Below are 18358 nucleotides of genomic sequence, written 5' to 3'. Positions count from 1 at the left end.
ACCCACTCATATACCATCACATTAAATACAACTTACCCATGAGTGCACCACCACTTCTCCATACCTTTCCAACACCACATTTCAACATATACCACCTCTACTTCCAACACCACATTTCAGCCCTATGCACACACTCGTCTACCATCAAATAAATCTCCATCTACAAATACCACACACTCATACACCATCACAACCTTCAAAATATCACTTCATCTTCACCTACAAATACCAAACACTCATTCATCAACACTACATTCTTACATCTAACAATCGATATCTTCACTACTCCCTATACTATTGTTCTCTTTACTTCTAGTGACTACACCCTTCTCATTTCTACCTGAATCCCACATGTCTGTCAGTTTTCTATACCTTCCTGTTTCTCTGCCACCTCTTTTGGCCGCCACTTCATCACCATCTTCACTCTGTTGTGTTCTTTTGCCTCCACCTTCAGCTCCCATCATTTCCGTTAATCTTCTGCCCTTGCCTCTTTCCCAACTCCTATTGAGACATCCTCCGGTTGCCTCTGACGTCACCTTTTTACCCGTCACTTCCCTTACTTCACTGCTTTCACTCCCCTGCCTTTCTTCTTCACTGCTTATGGTCACCGTTTCACTTGTCGCCTCTTCCTGAACTTCCTCACTGTTAATGGTTACATTTTCACTTGGCGCCTCTCTCTGACCCTCTTCACACATTACACTGTTACTGTTATCTCTCCTCACTTCCCCACCTCTCGTTGCACTGCTTATTTTTTCTTCGTCTTTTTTTGCTAGGGGCTTTACGTCGCACCGACACAGATAGGTCTTATGGCGACGATGGGATAGGAAAGGCCTAGGAGTTGGAAGGAAGCGGCCGTGGCCTTAATTAAGGTACAGCCCCAGCATTTGCCTGGTGTGAAAATGGGAAACCACGGAAAACCATCTTCAGGGCTGCCGATAGTGGGATTCGAACCTACTATCTCCCGGATGCAAGCTCACAGCCGCGCGCCTCTACGCGCACGGCCAACTCGCCCGGTCTTCGTCTTTTTTAATCTTCATTTCTAAGTCCAGCAGTCTATTCACAGACCAGTTCCTCTTCCAATTTCTGCCTGATACCACTAGCTCTTGTCCTTTGATAGTAGCTCTCAGTCCTTGATTTATCGCACGTATCTTGTGCTTTCTGAGTATTTTCTCATTCTTAATAGCCTCCCATCCCACGTCTCTCTTGATCCATATTTCTTCTCTCTGCATGTTACTCGCGTTGCCCATCACAGCATCAGCCATCAACGTAGAAAACAGTTCTACTTTGATAGGCCTGTTGCCCCTAGTTCTTCCCACTCTCTGTACGTCATCTATGTCCACTTCGCTAAAGTTAAGTTTCAATTTCCCCTGTATTAAGTCGACTACTTTGTAAATTGTACGTACTTTGTCTTCTCTCACTTCCTCAGGCACCCCATAAATAAATAAGCACTTCTTCCTGCGATTCAATGTATTGGCATTCACTTCCGCTTTCAATTTCAACGTCTCCTCTTCCAGTCGTCCTATTCTTTCTCTTAATATTGCCACTTCCTCGTTGTTCTTTCTCACTTGTGATGTTATATCGTCCGTCATTTCTCGCAGCCATAACTTCATTTTTCCAAACTCCCTGGTTTGTTCTTGGATCATATTCTTAAATTGCTCAAATGGGCACACTTCTACTACCGTCTCTTTTACCCATTTTTTGAATTGTTCTATGTCTTCCCATCCCTCATTTCCACTAGATGTCGGGCCTGGGTTCGGCTCTACACCTCCAATCAGTAGCAAAATTATAACCACCGCCGCTGTTAACACTACTTCTCCTTTGATTACCAAATCCACTTTACACCCACCTGATTTTACTTCTTCTTTCTTGATTCTCCTCTGCCATCCTCCAATAGCCCCCCCCCTGTATTGATCTACTCCAATCATTGTTGTCAAACTCCTCACAAGCTTCCTGCACTCAGCACTCACTCCTTACTCCCACTCCCGAGCTCTCTACTCATGCGTCCGTTCTCCTTCGTGGCTTAAGCCGAACTGTGGAAGTAGGATTATAGTTACAACACTTCGCAATACTCATTCTCTTTGTTATAAGCTGCAAATACAGTACGCGCACCCATGTCGTTCTCCCTGCACTATTCCCGCACTAAAATTTATAACCAGAAATGGATTGGAACAAGGAGATTACTCTGGACTTAATTAATGATGTAATAGAAAGGCCTTATTTGTGGGGTGTCCCATCAAAGGAATACAGAGATAAAGCGAAGAAAGCCGACAGTTTTCAGGAACTTTAAATTATCTATAATTGCTTCCGCTAGTGCATCGGAAAAACTAGCGTCCCTCCGCTCCCAGTACAATCGAGAATTGTAAAATGTTCAGAAAAATTGGAAGTCGGGGGCGGTAGCGGACGAATTTTATACTTCAAAGTGGTTTGATTTTGAAGCAATGAGCAGGACGAGGGGAGGAAATGTGCCTAATAGAGAAGAAGCAACAGTGGCAATAACAAAGGCCAAATCCTCTTCATCCTTTTTTCTTCTTGCTAGTGGCTTTACGGCGCACCGACACAGATAGGTCTTATGACGACGATGGGATAGGAAAAGCCTAGGATTTGGAAGGAACCGACCGTGGCCTTAATTATGGTACAGGCCCAGGATTTTCCTGGTGTGAAAATGGGAAACCACGGGATAACCATCTTCAGGGCTGCCGACAGTGGGATTCGAACCCACTATCTCCCGGATGCAAGCTCACAGCCGCGTGCCCCTAACCGCACGGCCACCTCGCCTGGTAATCCCCTTCATCTGAGTCCATTGTCCTTGTTTGAAAATACTAGACACCACCTAAATATATTACCATAAATTGATATAATGAACTATCTGTATTTAGAAAAAGGAAGTCAAGTTTAACCTGTTTATTAAGTGTGTACGGAATGTTAAATGAAACAGTAGTCAACTTTTAACTTGTTGATGGTGTCGCCAGTTAACATTTAACACTTTTAACATTTAACATGTTGTTGTTAAATGTTAATCAGTGGAGACCGGCCTTAAGAGGATCGAGACGACGGTGATATCGCCCATATCGCTGTATTAATTTAATTAATAATAGGTAAAGCACCCGAAAGGGCATATACAATATGATTACATCAAATTTTTCTTTATGCTTTGCTAATTTGCGTGATGCTTTTGGCCCTTTTTAAACACAGCGCAATATGGTATTTTTCGCAGCACTTTCCACAGAGTGAACATATGCAATTCTCGTTTGGTAGATTGAATTTCTTATTGCTACATAACTTGTGGTGGTAGCCATGAATGGCTAGTCTTGTGATTGTGTGTCTTTGTTCTTCGTTAGCGTTTGTCCATGATCTGTTTTGCATTGCATCGGTACTGTTAAGATTCCAAGTCGATGTTCTTTCGTTTCCTTTGTCTAGCAGCTAGAAATGCCTGGTAAGCGTCAGTAGATGGCAGGTTGAGCTTATCTCTGGTGTCCTCTAAGAAGAAGGTCTCTCTTTCTAATTTATAGGCAAGTCTGGAAGGTGCATACTTTCCTATTCGCAGGCAGTGCTTTATGAACCTAGCTTTCACCATTGCACTTCTCTCGAGGTTCTTGTACGTTAGATTTTCCCATATTAGTTCTCTGCCATACGTTATTATTGATGTTATTGTGGCGTTGAAGAGCGTCATAGCTGAATTGAGTGATGAGCGGTGAAGTTTCTTGAGTCCATATATGTTTTAATAGCCGTTGTTGTCCTTTCTTCTACATGGTAGCTGAATGATCGACCCATTGTCTGCAGGGTGATGCCTAGGTATTTCAATTTATTAACCACCTCCATCTCTTCGTTGTTCACTAATAGCGTGTCCTTTGGTGATGATGTTCCCCCTTTCCTGAATGTCATCCGTGCTGATTTCTTCATGTTTATCTCGAAACCATTCTCCAGTGCCCATTTTGCCAGCCTTTTAATGTCGTCTGTAATTCCTTTTTATTGGGGCCCGCTATGACCATGACCATATCGTCGATGTACATCAGGAGGGTCATCTCCGATGTATTTCGAAGGATATTGATGATATTCGTTGTGGCTATGTTAAACAGTGTTGGACTGATGGGGTCCCCTTGCTGTAGGCCTACACCATTTGTCTGCCTGATTTTGTTAGATGTTGTTATTTTATCATCTACTACAATGTCGTTGTATATCAAGGTGTCTTCTATTATTTTACTTATGTGGTGTGTCTTTCCAAACATGTCTTCGATGTTTTGCAGTAGTGGATTTCTGCCAATAAGATCAAAAGCCTTTTTGTAATCCATGAAGACTGCGCACTATTTTCTCTTGGGCATTCTTAGTGCTGATTCTATCTCATACAGAAGATATTTTACAGGTTGTGTTGTGTTTCTACCCTTCCTGAGCCCGAACTGGCAATCTGATATTTTTGTTTCTACTTCCTGTTCAAGTCTCTTCGTTAGTATTTTAGTATAGATTTTGAAGATGTTAGTCTACAGTGCTAACCACGCACCATATAAAGGAAACACATAGAACAATCAATAATGACGAAACTCACGCTAAAATCCAAGATATAATGAACAACATGATCGCAAATATTGGTATAATAATGAGAGAAGAGATTCAAATAGCCATAAAGACAGAGTTTGGCCAATGTCTCCCAAGAGTAACTGCAAGACGAAAGCACCAAACATACCAAACAGGGTGGAGAATGAAGAACAGACCAGAAACGCCGAAAATAGTCCAAATGTAGAAAATCAATATGGTGAAGCAGAGACAAACAGAGAAGAAACATCGTTAATTTACCTAATGGTCAAGACAAAGAAGGTGATATGAACCAAAGGGAACTGATACAGGAAATTTCTACACAACGGAAGAATGACCGGGACACTGTAGAAGAAAGGACCGAGATACGAAGGAGACAGAGACGGAAAGCAGATGAAACCATAGGAACTAAACCGGATGATGGCTACGAGTTAGGGCTGCGGACCGAAATGCCTGGCTATTTACTGGTAGAGCAAGCAAAGGAACTTCAACAGAATCAATAAGGAAATATCTAGAGAAAACAAAATAGAAGGAGAGATATAATGTGAAGAACTCAGAACGGTTGGTAACAGGAAATCCTTTAAGGTAGGGATACCATACAAATATATGGATCTGCATATGAACAACATGATCGCAAATATTGGTATAATAATGAGAGAAGGGATTCAGACGATTTCGCTTCATGCGAAACCAAGGAAGAAATGATTGGGAATTTCCGCCTCGACACTAATCAAACGTCACAACTAAGACTACTGCTATGGAACACGGCAGGTGCGAGAAATGTCTTAATAGATATTCCTCACGAGACACTTGTAAACCTCTTAAGGGCGGTCTCCACTGATTAACATTTAACACCAACATGTTAAATTTAACATGTTACAGTTAATATGAACAGTATATTGAGATTATGTCTTCCAATTGACTTTGCGTGTTAACTCAATGTTGAGGTTAACACCTATAACATGTTGGAGTGTTTTCCGCTCCAAGTGGAAAACATGTCAAGTCAGTTCGTTGTTCGTGAGATGTCGGCACAGCTTCGGCAACTTCCATACCAACAAATAGCCTACACGACGCAAACGGAGTGCAACATTCATTCTCTTTGTTATAAGCTACAAGTACAGTACGCGCACGTGTGTCGTTCTCTCTCTGCAGTATATTAAAATTTACTTAGAAATAGAATGGAGCAAGGAGATTACTCTGGACTTAATTAATGATATAGGCAATAGAAAGGTCTTGTTTGTGGGATGTCTCATCAAAGGAATACATAAAGCGAAGGAAGACGATAGTTTCCAGGAACTCGAAACTATATATAATTGTTCCCGCGAGTGCATCGAAAAGAAACTAGCGTCCCTCCGCTCTGCAAAAAGTTCAGAAAAGTTGTGGGCGGGCGAAGTTTACACTTCAAAATGGTTTGCTTTTGAAGCAGTGAGCAGGACGAATGTGCCTAATCAAACTGCACTTATAAATCATAACAAGAAGCAACAGTGGCAATAACAAAGGCCAAATCCTTTTCATCTGAGTCCACTGTCCTTCTTTGAAAATACTAGACACCACCTAAAAATGTATTGCCAAAGATTGATGTGATGAACAAGCTGTATATAAACAAAGGGAGTCAAGTTAACATGTTTATTAAATGTGGACACAATGTTAAATGAAACAGTGTTTAAACATTTAACATGTTGATGGTGTCACCAGTTAACATTTAACATGTTGTTGTTAAATGTTAACCAATGGAGACCGGCCTTTAGAACCAGTACACATCTAAGGATTTTACGGTACACATTCATTCGCAAAATCTACTGAAGGTAGGCCGGAGGGAGGTATTTCCTGTTTTTTCAAACCGACTATAGGAAAGATAACCAGTACCACAAAAGAAGACAATTTGCTAATAACAACACTTCCTACAACAGTAGGTCTGTACATGCCTTCACACTGGACAACGGAAGATGCGTTAGAACTCCTACATCGCTGTACTATACATATTCTCTTTGGGCTGTATTGGGAAGGCGTATTAGTGCAGTCATAGTAGAGGGCAGGTTTTTTTGCTGGTTTTTGCGCCCTGTTGTCGTTGGCTACAGTATCGTGCGAGCATTCAACTGAAGCAGATCGTTGAAAGTGTTCGCTGTTCTTGACTGGAGCTGACCTGTTCGGAGTGTGTGAAGCGACTACGTCCTGTCACTGGCTACCTATAGATAAGTAATAGAGTGCATAGTTTTAAGGGATGTCTCTAGATAGTGGAGGTGGAGGTTTGGGTAGACTTCCAGATTCGATTCCGGTATCGAAGGAAAACCTAATCCTGGAACAAGTTTCTTTAGAAGGGATGATTGTGGATAAAGATATGCCTAATCAAGAAGCTATGGATAGAGACAGAGTTGCAAATAATAATACTAATAATAATACAGTGTCTCACAATGATAAACCCAACACTTATTCAGACATGCACATAGGGCCCTTTATTGTCTATGTCGAGTCGGATGATCCGAAAAAAATAGGATACCTACACCCGATGGCTTTAGGCAGACTTTTTTATGAACGGCAGATTCCCAACATCAAAGCCATTCATAAAAAGGGCCGCAATCGAATTCAAATTACTTTTAGCAGTCGAAAGGGTGCCAATAATTTTCTTTCCAACCCGATTCTTCAAGAGAAACGCTTGAAGGCATTTGTACCTTCCTCAAATATCCCCAGAGTTGGTCTGGTGCGGGGGGTTGATACAACTATATCAGAGACTGAACTATTACAGTATATATATTCACTATACCCAGTGGTCAAGGTTCAAAGAATGAATCGCATATCTTCCAAAGAGGGTAAGACCGAATACATACCTACCGGTACGGTAAAGGTCATTTTTCACTCTCAACAACGACCATTTCTATCTTTAATGTCATTCTGGACGCCCAAGCATTCATTTTTGCACCTCTCATTTGTCGTAAATGCCAAAGATGTGGCCATCCATCGACAAATTGCAGAGCTAGGGAACCTCGCTGCGGGAAATGTGCATTAACTCATAACACCCAGGAGTGTACACAGACATTGGTGAAATGCATCCATTGTGACGGAAATCTTCCGGCAGGGGATGAAAGGTGTACCGAACATCAGAGACAGAAGGAAATTAAACGGATCATGAGTGTTGAGAATAAGTCCTTCTTGGAGGTAAAAAATTATTTTGCTCCATTGGAACAGGATTTTAATCCTTTAACACTACCGCAACATTTCCCCCCGTTAGCACCTTCTTCTAGTCCATCTGAACCATTAACCTCTCCTAAAAGGAAGTTTACTGCTATTGTAACAAGCCCACCCCGAAAACCATGTAGACCAGGTTTCGATAGAAGTAACTACCTGAATTTGATAAGGGACCCTCCACGAGATCAATAATCTATTCCGGAAATCAGATCTCAGTTACGTTCTAACTCTGGGAATGTACCCCAAATTCATAGTTCTACTAGTACAGGCCTAGTCCGCTTTGGGAACTGTGTTTCTGGGGCTTCTGTCTCTAAGAAGGGTGAATCTTCTAATGTATGCATTCAGTCTGAGGGGAAATTTCAAGACTTATCGAAAAAATTTGACTTCATAATGAATCAAATTGGACAAGATGTTCAGTGGCGTCATTTACTTAAAGTTGTACACGATGAAGTTATCACTTTATTAACACATCACTAAAAATGAGAATTTTGCAGTGGAACTGTCGGAGTATTTTAAACAAGAAATACGAGTTAATTCAGATTATACAAGTTTTTGATCCACAAATCGTTATCCTTAGTGAAACATGGCTCAAAGGAAACTATCACTTCCGAGTCACTGGTTTCAATGTCATACGTTTAGATGGTTATGTTGCGAATGGTGTGTGTATCCTTATTAAAAATAGTATCGATTTCCACGTCAGGGAGATCAAATATGAAATTCCCAATGTTCAAACAATCGCAATTGCCATTAATAATTTAACCGTCGTTTCCTTATATTGTCCTCCTAAAATTAGACCGACATATGACCAATGGCAAAAAAATTTCGCACAATTCCACACGTCCACTATTATTGGGGGCGATTACAATGCCCATAATCCAATTTGGGGAAGTGTTTCTTGCTGCAAAAAAGGCCGGGATATCGAGAACATCATAAATAAATCCCCTCTTACAATTTTGAATGATGGATCAACAACACGGATCACTGCGCCCAATACTAATCCCAGTGCTGTCGATCTGACTATTGCAACTATTGATTTGGCTCATAAGCTTTTGTGGCAAACAGGGAATGATACCCGCCAAAGTGATCATTTTCCTATTTTTATTACTAACACATCAACCGAGCTCCGAAAGCCAAAAAAATTTCCGAGGAGTGTACGACAAATGAAACATATGGATACTTCTTTGTTTCAAAGATATATTCGGGATAACTTGTCCATTGTCGTTTACGACGGGAATAATGATCAATACCAGACATTACTGAATATTATAACGCTGTATTTAGACACGTACCATCCACTTGAAATTAAATACCCGTCGCAATATTCCCCACACGTTCGTTGGTGGGATGAAGAATGCTCGGCATGGGTACAGCGTCGAAAAAATGCTTTAAGGAAATTCGGCATGACGGGACAATGGCGTCTTATCTTCAATACAAGACAATAGCCGCCCAGATCCAAAAATTATTCAACGAGAAACGACGATTGGCTTGGAAAATGTTCACAACTTCATTAAATAGGCAAACTCCTCTTCAAGACGTCTGGTCTGCAATTCGAAATTTATGCAACTCCAACCGCAATAATCCACCCCATAACTACCGAGAATTTAAACAGACTGATAGCAACTAAGTCATTCAAAATTATTTTAGATCAATATTATCAATAGATTCCATTTAATACTGCGCCGTTCCCGGCTCCCTGAGAAGACGCATAAGATCCAGGCTAGCTTAATTACGATCCTTCTAACATAATTCTATCATTTGGGCTATGAGTTCCGAATATGAGAAAGACATACCCTATGGAGCCAAAGAAATCTTAAATTACACATAGAAACAACTCTCATACGTTGCTTATTGAATTTCTTACGCTACCAAGATGTTGCAGCATTCATCCACTTAAATCTAAGTCTCTACGCTACGATTCACATTGAAAGAACGGTTTAAGTTTTTACATATCTTATTTATATATTTGTTTCAATCCAAAGGTCGAACATTATGCTATCCTCCCTAAAGAATTTCTAATAGAGGAAACTCTATGATCATCTGATTATTTTGTCCATTTCTAGCGAACATGGCCTTAATTTGTTAAGTCTATCTATTTCTTCTACCCGAATGCATAATCAACCATTTATTTCCTGTCTTAGCCTCTCTCCATATCAACATTTCAATCAACACTTCCACATTTCTGCCGTAAGGAGAAATCGAAGAAATGTCAGTATCGGGTAAAATATATGCAAGCGACGTTCATCTTGAATCTGCCGGTAATCGACGCGTTCGGCACTCACTATGCATTATATAAGAAATGCTATTGCACTAAGTGCTTAAATCTTGATTAACCCAAAAATCAAGGACAGAATGTAATATACGGCAAATTATTGAGGTCCGTGTAACCAATTATTCAACTGAATGTTACTGTAATTCAGCTCGTAATTAACAAATTAAAAATCATAAGTCCAAAGATGTCGAACTCACCATCTTAGACTTTTAAAGAAATGATTAAATCGAAATAAAGTAAAAAAAATTAATAGACTGAAACAATTAAGTTAAATATGTTTGGGTAATTAAACTTGTATGGGTAATTAAAACATATTGGGGTAATTAAAACTTATTTGGGTGCACCCTGGCAAAGAAAAATATTTACAATATGATACCTTACAAGCTAAAGTGTAGATTGAGGGCGGTTTCAAGATATTCAGGACGCATTTTAGGCCTAAAACCATGTCTCATGAATTGGAATTCTCCTCTGTTGCCTATGAAGTCTTTGAGTTAATTACTGTCTCTCACTCGGAGCTCATATTAATCTGCTGACCTATAATTATTCCTATCTCTCACAACATACCAATAGATACCTATAAATATCAACCTGGGAGGATAGTTCTCTAATGTTTCTACAAACAACTGTTTTACAATTCTGAATATTCATGCTTCTTATTTCTCTTCTTCTTCTGCGTGAATATTGATAAGTCCTCTTTTAAATTAATGTAATTTTTATAAATGGTTCAATAAGTACCAGTAATTTCCACATACAATTCTAAGATCTGAATCTTCTCATTATTTTAAATTGAACATATGTGCGACATTATATATTCTAACGACTACTCTACTAGTTTCATCTGAAGTATACTAGCTAATGTGGTTTGCATTGTGCGAAGACTCGACCATAAAATATAATTTATACACATCTTCTGTCAGTCATCAGTGATAGGATGTTGCCTAAGAAGTTACTACATTTCCTTTCGCCTGAGAATAGATCAGAATTAGAAAACATCTGTGACACAGTGCATGTGTTTAGTTCATCCTCCTAACTGAGACTTCATTGGTACTACCAAGTATGTACGCTAACCAACAGGTGTCACTCCAATCCTACTTGAACTTTCTCATGCTTGCTCGTAAGAGAAATAGTACATATAAATGCTACGTATTCATTTCAACTTAGTAAAAACACAACTTGAAACCATTAAGTCCATTACCACATCGCCGTGCTCATACTCGCGAAGAATCAATAACTACCACCATTCTAAATTATCAATCTCATATCAACTTCTCTTAAAATAATCATTATTATACTTCCGAACATATATACCGTCTCCTTTACTAAATACGTGTCCACTTCATTTAATCGTGGCATCAATTATTTTAATCACGGTTCATGGACATATCTCACGACATTATGACCTTAATTCCGTCATAACCTTAAATTATTGTAAACACATCTGTCTATTTAGCAAGCATATCCTACTGCTGGTTCCTAACTTGACATTCTTTGGTCATAACCAACGTACACGCATACCTAAGTCTCTCTTTGACATAGCATATAATTCACTGTCACCTTAACAAACTCAGTATTTCACACAACATGGATCATATCTCGAACGTAGGCTTTCATCACTGATTGACTACCTATCTATGGATTTGTCATTCGTATACGAAGATTACCTATCCACCTTTGCTCTAATTCAATACACCACTTTCGTCGCTTCATTATTTCGCACGGAACAACTTAACAAATCATATTACACTTACATATGAATATAAAACATTACTACACTAATTTAAAAGTAAGACTTATCTGAATTCAGCAGCTCCAGTCGTCGGCATATGTCCAATTGACAGGACATACGATACGCCTATTTTTACTTCCCTACGTGAATGGGAAATACTGGCATAATTCTCCTCTGGGCTTAGTCATCTCTCGGCAGGCAACGTCATCCGACGGCACCCATTTGGGCAGTCTGGCCTTTCATCTTCTTAGAACATCTTGCTCATCTCTGGACTAGCTGGAATAGAATAGCAAACAGAATCAATTAGCATTGCCATCATGAACAGCTGTAATAATCTGTTTAACGCGAAAGATTGCTTCCTTTGAAAGAGTTGATCTACTTGACAAATAATAATCTTGGGGTAGTATAATTGTATGACTTGAAATGAACAGAATTTTCTCCTTTATCTGTCCAGGAGTTACTATAGGATCCCCACTTCTGTAGTTCTTTAACTTGGGTGATATCGAGTAATACGTCAGCAGAGACTGCCGTGACGTAAGCTTGTCGTAGTTTATGCTCGACTTTCCACGTATCTTAAAGTTCGCGGAACGAAATTAATAATCTTCTGCTTGATTTGCGACGCAACTTCCAATAAATCTGTTCTTTGTTTCCGCTGAAATGATCTTTTGTCGATACCCTCTTTAAACTCTGACGTAGTTGCTTTCCGTCTTCGACTCTGATTTAGAAGTGGCAATTCAATCTCGTTTTCTTATTTTTTTCTTCAATAATTGTTAGTAACAATCTTCACATTCGTTCTTTTCCACTGCCTTCTGGATCTAAATTCCTTTCTCTAGCGCCTGAGGTGAATACTTTTGCTTTCGCTCGCGATATCATCATACATTTTGACGTTAATTATTCTCGGAGACCTGGACTCCATCTTTGTCCTTCTTACGGACGGAACTTCTTATAACAGTGAAATGGCACAATACTGATGGATCAAAACATCCAGACACATCCTACGTAGGAGCTGCTTTTTATTCCCCTCTGCTGCAATTATCCAAAAAATCCATCTTACCCCAATACGCATCCATCTACACAGCTGAAATATTTGCAGTTCGTCAAGTGTTAATATATATTAAACATTCTACGATCCAAAAGGCCCTCATATGTACCGATTCTCTCAGTGTTCTTCAAGCATTAGAAAATCCTACAACGGCGGACAATTGGTATATAGAAAACCTAAGACAACTATTGTATGATCTAACTATACTAAATCGTTCCGTATTATTTACATGGGTGCCAGGACATTCTGGCATAATAGGCAATGTCATGGCCGATAAACTGGCCAACGAGGCAGCTGATGGACAAGGCCTACGCTACCATATTGCACTCCCACACAATGATGTATGGACACTATGTCAGAAACTTATCCGAGAAAAGTGGAACGAACATTGGCGTCAATCTGCACAATTTAAAGGTAAACATTTCTACTATATTCAAAATAAAATAGCTCTTAAACCATGGTTCGCAAAAGGAAAGTTCACTCGACGTCATATCACTACTCTAGTCAGACTTCGCTTGAATCATGCCTGTACACCGGAACATCTGCATCGTTTAAAGATTAAGGATAACAACTTGTGTAATTGTGGTCACTATGTCGGCACTATAAATCATATTTTGTTTCAATGTGATAAATATCCCCGACAGCAACAACATCTCATTTCCACTTTACTATCACTCGGATTTCAACTTCCTCTCACTATTTCTTGTTTAGTATACCATCCGACAGTTCGCTTAGCTGAGTTACTGACTAACTTTTTTCACGCATGCAATATCCCGATTTAATCTGGACGATCCTGCCTCCTTTATTTGTGATCTGGTCATGTTTGTCTATAGTAGTAAATCGCCGTGATAGATCACACTGGCGTGAAGATGTAGAACCCTGTGTCCCTGTGCTAATTCCCTACAACCTAACACATGTAAACTTGTTCTGTTGTTCATAACTGTAGTATTAGACGCCCCGAATATTCCTCATGTCTCTTTCCTACACAACCTCTCCCAATACACTAGTGCGTATTATCCGCGCACTTTTTAGTGATAGATTTACACCCTAGTGCTGAAGCGGTTGACTTTGGTTATCTTCGAGATTCGTATTGGCAACCTTTGAAACACAAACTAAGAATCGCTTATCATCGCTGTGCGCCATCTGGCGTACACTTTAAGTACTCGTACTGTTGTTGTTTACACAGCAAAGCCAAACCATAGAATTCATGCTAGGAACAAGTTTCGCAACGGGAAATGTTATATAGTATTAAATATTGTGTGTGTGACACAGTTGTTTGCTTAAAATAATAAAGGTTTATAAAATTCATATCGATCGATCATATTATCGATTCAATTCAGATTTCATTTCCATTCTGTTGGCAGTATTGACGGAACCCTTCTTACTTCTCCAACGAGTACAAAAATCTATCACTAAAAAGTGCGCTCCAGTCTCGTTCGCTCTGTCGTGTGGTGCGGTTGTACAGCGCGTGCGCTTGTATCGAGTCGGTTCTAGAGTGTTCTACTTAGTGCTTGCCGTGTGGTAGCGTGCAACACGTAGGTCGACATGGATAGTGACAGTGGCGGAGGTGAAGAACCTGATCCTTTAGCTAATGATAATGTTGATCATGAAGAAACAGTGAAGACAAATCATCATTCTGCAACTATCTCTAAGAATTCCTCGGTGACTAATAATCATAAACCTTCTAATACTCCTAATTCGTCTACTATACCCACTAACCATAATCTTGCTGCATATAGCTACCCTACTAATCATCAGGGACCATATATTGTATTTGTGTCCGGTAAAAGTACGAGTAACATTGGCAACCTACACCCAATGGCCCTCGGAAGACTTCTACATGAAAATAATTTCCAAGTTCACTCCATTCAACCCAAAGGGAGAAACAGAATTCAGGTCGTTTTTCTATCTGCATTACATGCTAACTCATTTTTACAAAGTAAATTTCTTGCCTCACATAACTTACATGCATTTATTCCACACTCAAACCTATTTCGCATAGGTATAATTAGAGGAGTTGACAAAAATCTTACTGAACCTGACATATTAGCTCTAATCAAAAGTGATATTAAGGTCCATTCTGTACAACGGTTAAATCGTAAGACGGTCGAAGACGGGAAGGTCGTATACGTGCCAACTGGATCAGTCAAAGTAGTCTTTTGGGCGAAACATCTTCCCAAATATGTATCTATTTTTCAAGTTGTGTTAGAAGTGACTCCATTTATTTTTTCTCCAATTATTTGTGGGAAATGCCAAAGATATGGTCACACTCTCAGAAATTGTCAGTCGTCCACTTTTAGATGCAAAAATTGTGCCTTAAACCACGCGACAGCTGATTGCCTATCTAATATAATACAATGTTTGCACTGTAATAAGCAACACGCATCAGGAGCGATTGAATGTGAGGTACACAAACGCCAAATTGAAATCAAAAAACTAATGTGCCTCGAGAATGTATCTTATTCTGAGGCTGCTTCGCGTCTATACCCACAGACTATCGCCCCACAAGACACTCTTCAAAATTTTCCCCCCTTGCATACTCCTGCGCCTACACCGGTTGTTGAAACTCCGCGTAAACGGAAGTTTACACAGGTTATTGTTAAAGATTTGCCACCCAAGCCGACTCCTGGATATGATCGTATGGGGCACATGCAACTTCTGCAGAACTATCAAATTCCTCGACACGCAGCGATACCAGCTCAGCACCACCCCCCTGCACATCTACAGCAGAACCCAACTACATCACGACAACCCTTATCGCAGCAAACGGTAAACGAAGCAGCTTTGACATCTCAACATGATATGCAAAAAGACCAGGTCATACAATGCCTACGTACGCTCATGTTGCTATTACCCCCATTACTTAAGGACCAACCGAATATGTTATCCATGATTGGACAATTCTGCGACAGCCTACAGTCCCTATTCTCTAAAGACAATGAAGATAATTCAATGGAATGCTAGAAGTATTCGCAATAAATACCATGAACTGAGAATATTAATAAAAGAAACATCACCGGATATAGTACTCTTACAAGAAACATGGCTTGCGCCCGATAGGGTTTTTTCTATACCTTATTATCAAATTGAACGCATAGATGGCCCGGGGTATGATGGAGTAGCGTTTTTAATACATCAATCCTTCACATATCAGCTATTTCATCCACAATGTCAAATACCTAACGTATATGTACTAGGAATAATAATTAATAATATACATGTCATAAATATATATTGCCCACCTGACCAATATATATCATATAGACAATGGCAACAATTTTTTCAACAATTCCATGCCCAAAACCAGCTACTTATTTTAGGGGACATGAATATTCATCATACCCAATGGGGTTCCCATGTGGACACACCTCGGGGAACTAACTTCTTAAACGCAATACAGCGAAGTAATCTAGTAATTCTCAATGATGGGTCCCCGACCAGACTAACTCCCCCTGGAGCACCTCCAAGTGCAGTGGATATTTCATTATGCAGTTATACTATAGCATCCACAACTACTTGGCGTACATTGTGTGATACACATAGCAGTGATCATTATCCAATATTTATAACTCATGGTTCCGGATCTATAATGAAACCCCCATGGACTAATCAAGTAATGAGTACAACACGCTCTTTGCATAAGTTTGATCCCGAGACTTTCAAGGTATTTATATTAAAACAGGTTGAAAAATATACAGTCGATGAGTTTAATTACAATAAGCTCTATCACATTATATATCAATATCTCGACTGTTATCACCCATTTAACCGAACACCCAATGCACACTCCCACAATATTGGTGGCCTCAGATGGTGGGATGATGAATGTCACCACCTCATTCTTAAAAGGAAACGCCTTTTTAAAATCTATCGGAAAACACTAAACTTAGTGAATTATATTCGCCTGAAACGCCATACTGCTACAATACGTCGCATATTTCATCAAAAAAGGCGAACAGCTTGGAAAGCCTTTATCAATTCTTTCCATAAATATATATCCGTAACAAGATTGTGGAACGCGGTTCGAGCACTAGCGCGTGTCTCCACACAAATTACTAGACCTTTAATTCAGACAGATATTTTGGAACAATTCCTTTATTCATTAACTCCCCATACGGTGGTCCCAAAGTTCGTCCCTAATTGTAACGATTCTCCACTATCGTCTTCAGTTTTGCTACAGAACATCACCCTACGTGAACTCACAGCAACGCTACAAAAATGTAACACATCCACACCTGGTCCGGACTACATTACCTACACAATGATAAAAGCACTCCCCAACCCGGCATTACAAGCACTTGTTAATCACTACAATCACATACTACAAACCTCTACCCCTCCGGACGACTGGAATAAATTTTTCTTAATACCTATTCCGAAACCTCGGCTACCGTTGAATAATCATAAACATATTCGTGGAATTGTATTAGCCTCTTGCATACGCAAAGCATTTTTAAAAATACTCCTACAACGTTTTTTATGGTACCTAGAATACTATAAATTGGTTCCCAAATGCCAATATGCCTATTTTAAAGGTCGCAGTTCACAAGATGCCATTAATATACTAATAACTGACATATTACTTGCTAAAACAAGAAAATATCACACAATAGCCATCTTTTTGGACATACGGGGAGCGTTTGACTCAGTCCCATTGCATATGTTATGGGCCACATTATCATCCAAAGGTATTCCTACTCCGTTCATCACACTACTCCGAAACCTCCATACATATCGACAGCTCATAATCAAACACCCTGATGCACCCCCGATTTCACGTCAAGCTACAGATGGACTTCCACAGGGCGATATTTTTAGTGGCATATTATTTGCCTTGTATCTCTCAAACCTTGAACAACTTGTACTCCAACATGCACGTATCTTACTCTATGCTGATGATATAGTCCTATATACATCAGGGAAGGATATTAATGGTGCCCGTAATACTATTACTAAAGTCATGCTTGAGGTACAGAACTGGTTAAATGACCATGGTTTATCCATATCTCCAACTAAGTGTTCAACACTCATTTTTACACAGAAACGGGTCTACAACACTGAACCATTAAAAGTGGCTTCCTATGAGATACCGATACATACATATCATAAATATCTCGGCATCATCCTAGATAATAAACTAAACTTTACTAGACATATCCAGTACCTCCGAAATATAGCAGATAATTATACAAAACTCCTCAAAGCTATAACACGACGATCATGGGGGGCAGACCCTACAACAGCCAAGACAGTATACTGTGCTACAATTCGCTCCAGATTAGATTATTGCGCTCATATCATTGATATTGCTAATCCCGCAACACTGACTAAGCTAAATACCATACAACACCATGCATTACGTATTTGTTTTGGTGCACTAAAATCTACACCAACGAATGCTCTCCAAGTGGAAACGGGAGAACCACCACTCCATATACGTCGGCAGTTCCTTACTTCTAAGTACCTAATACGACGTTTCATAACAGTTTCACATCCTCTTGTACCGAAACTCCAACTACTACATGAACGATATAACTCATATAATATCAGAGACAAAAGAACCCCTGCTCTAATAACAGTCTTCCAATATGTATCGACATTAACAAACAAT

This window comes from Anabrus simplex, chromosome X, assembly GCF_040414725.1.
Source record: "Anabrus simplex isolate iqAnaSimp1 chromosome X, ASM4041472v1, whole genome shotgun sequence".
NCBI classification, from domain to species: Eukaryota; Metazoa; Arthropoda; class Insecta; order Orthoptera; family Tettigoniidae; genus Anabrus; species Anabrus simplex.
This window is presented reverse-complemented; position numbering follows the sequence as displayed.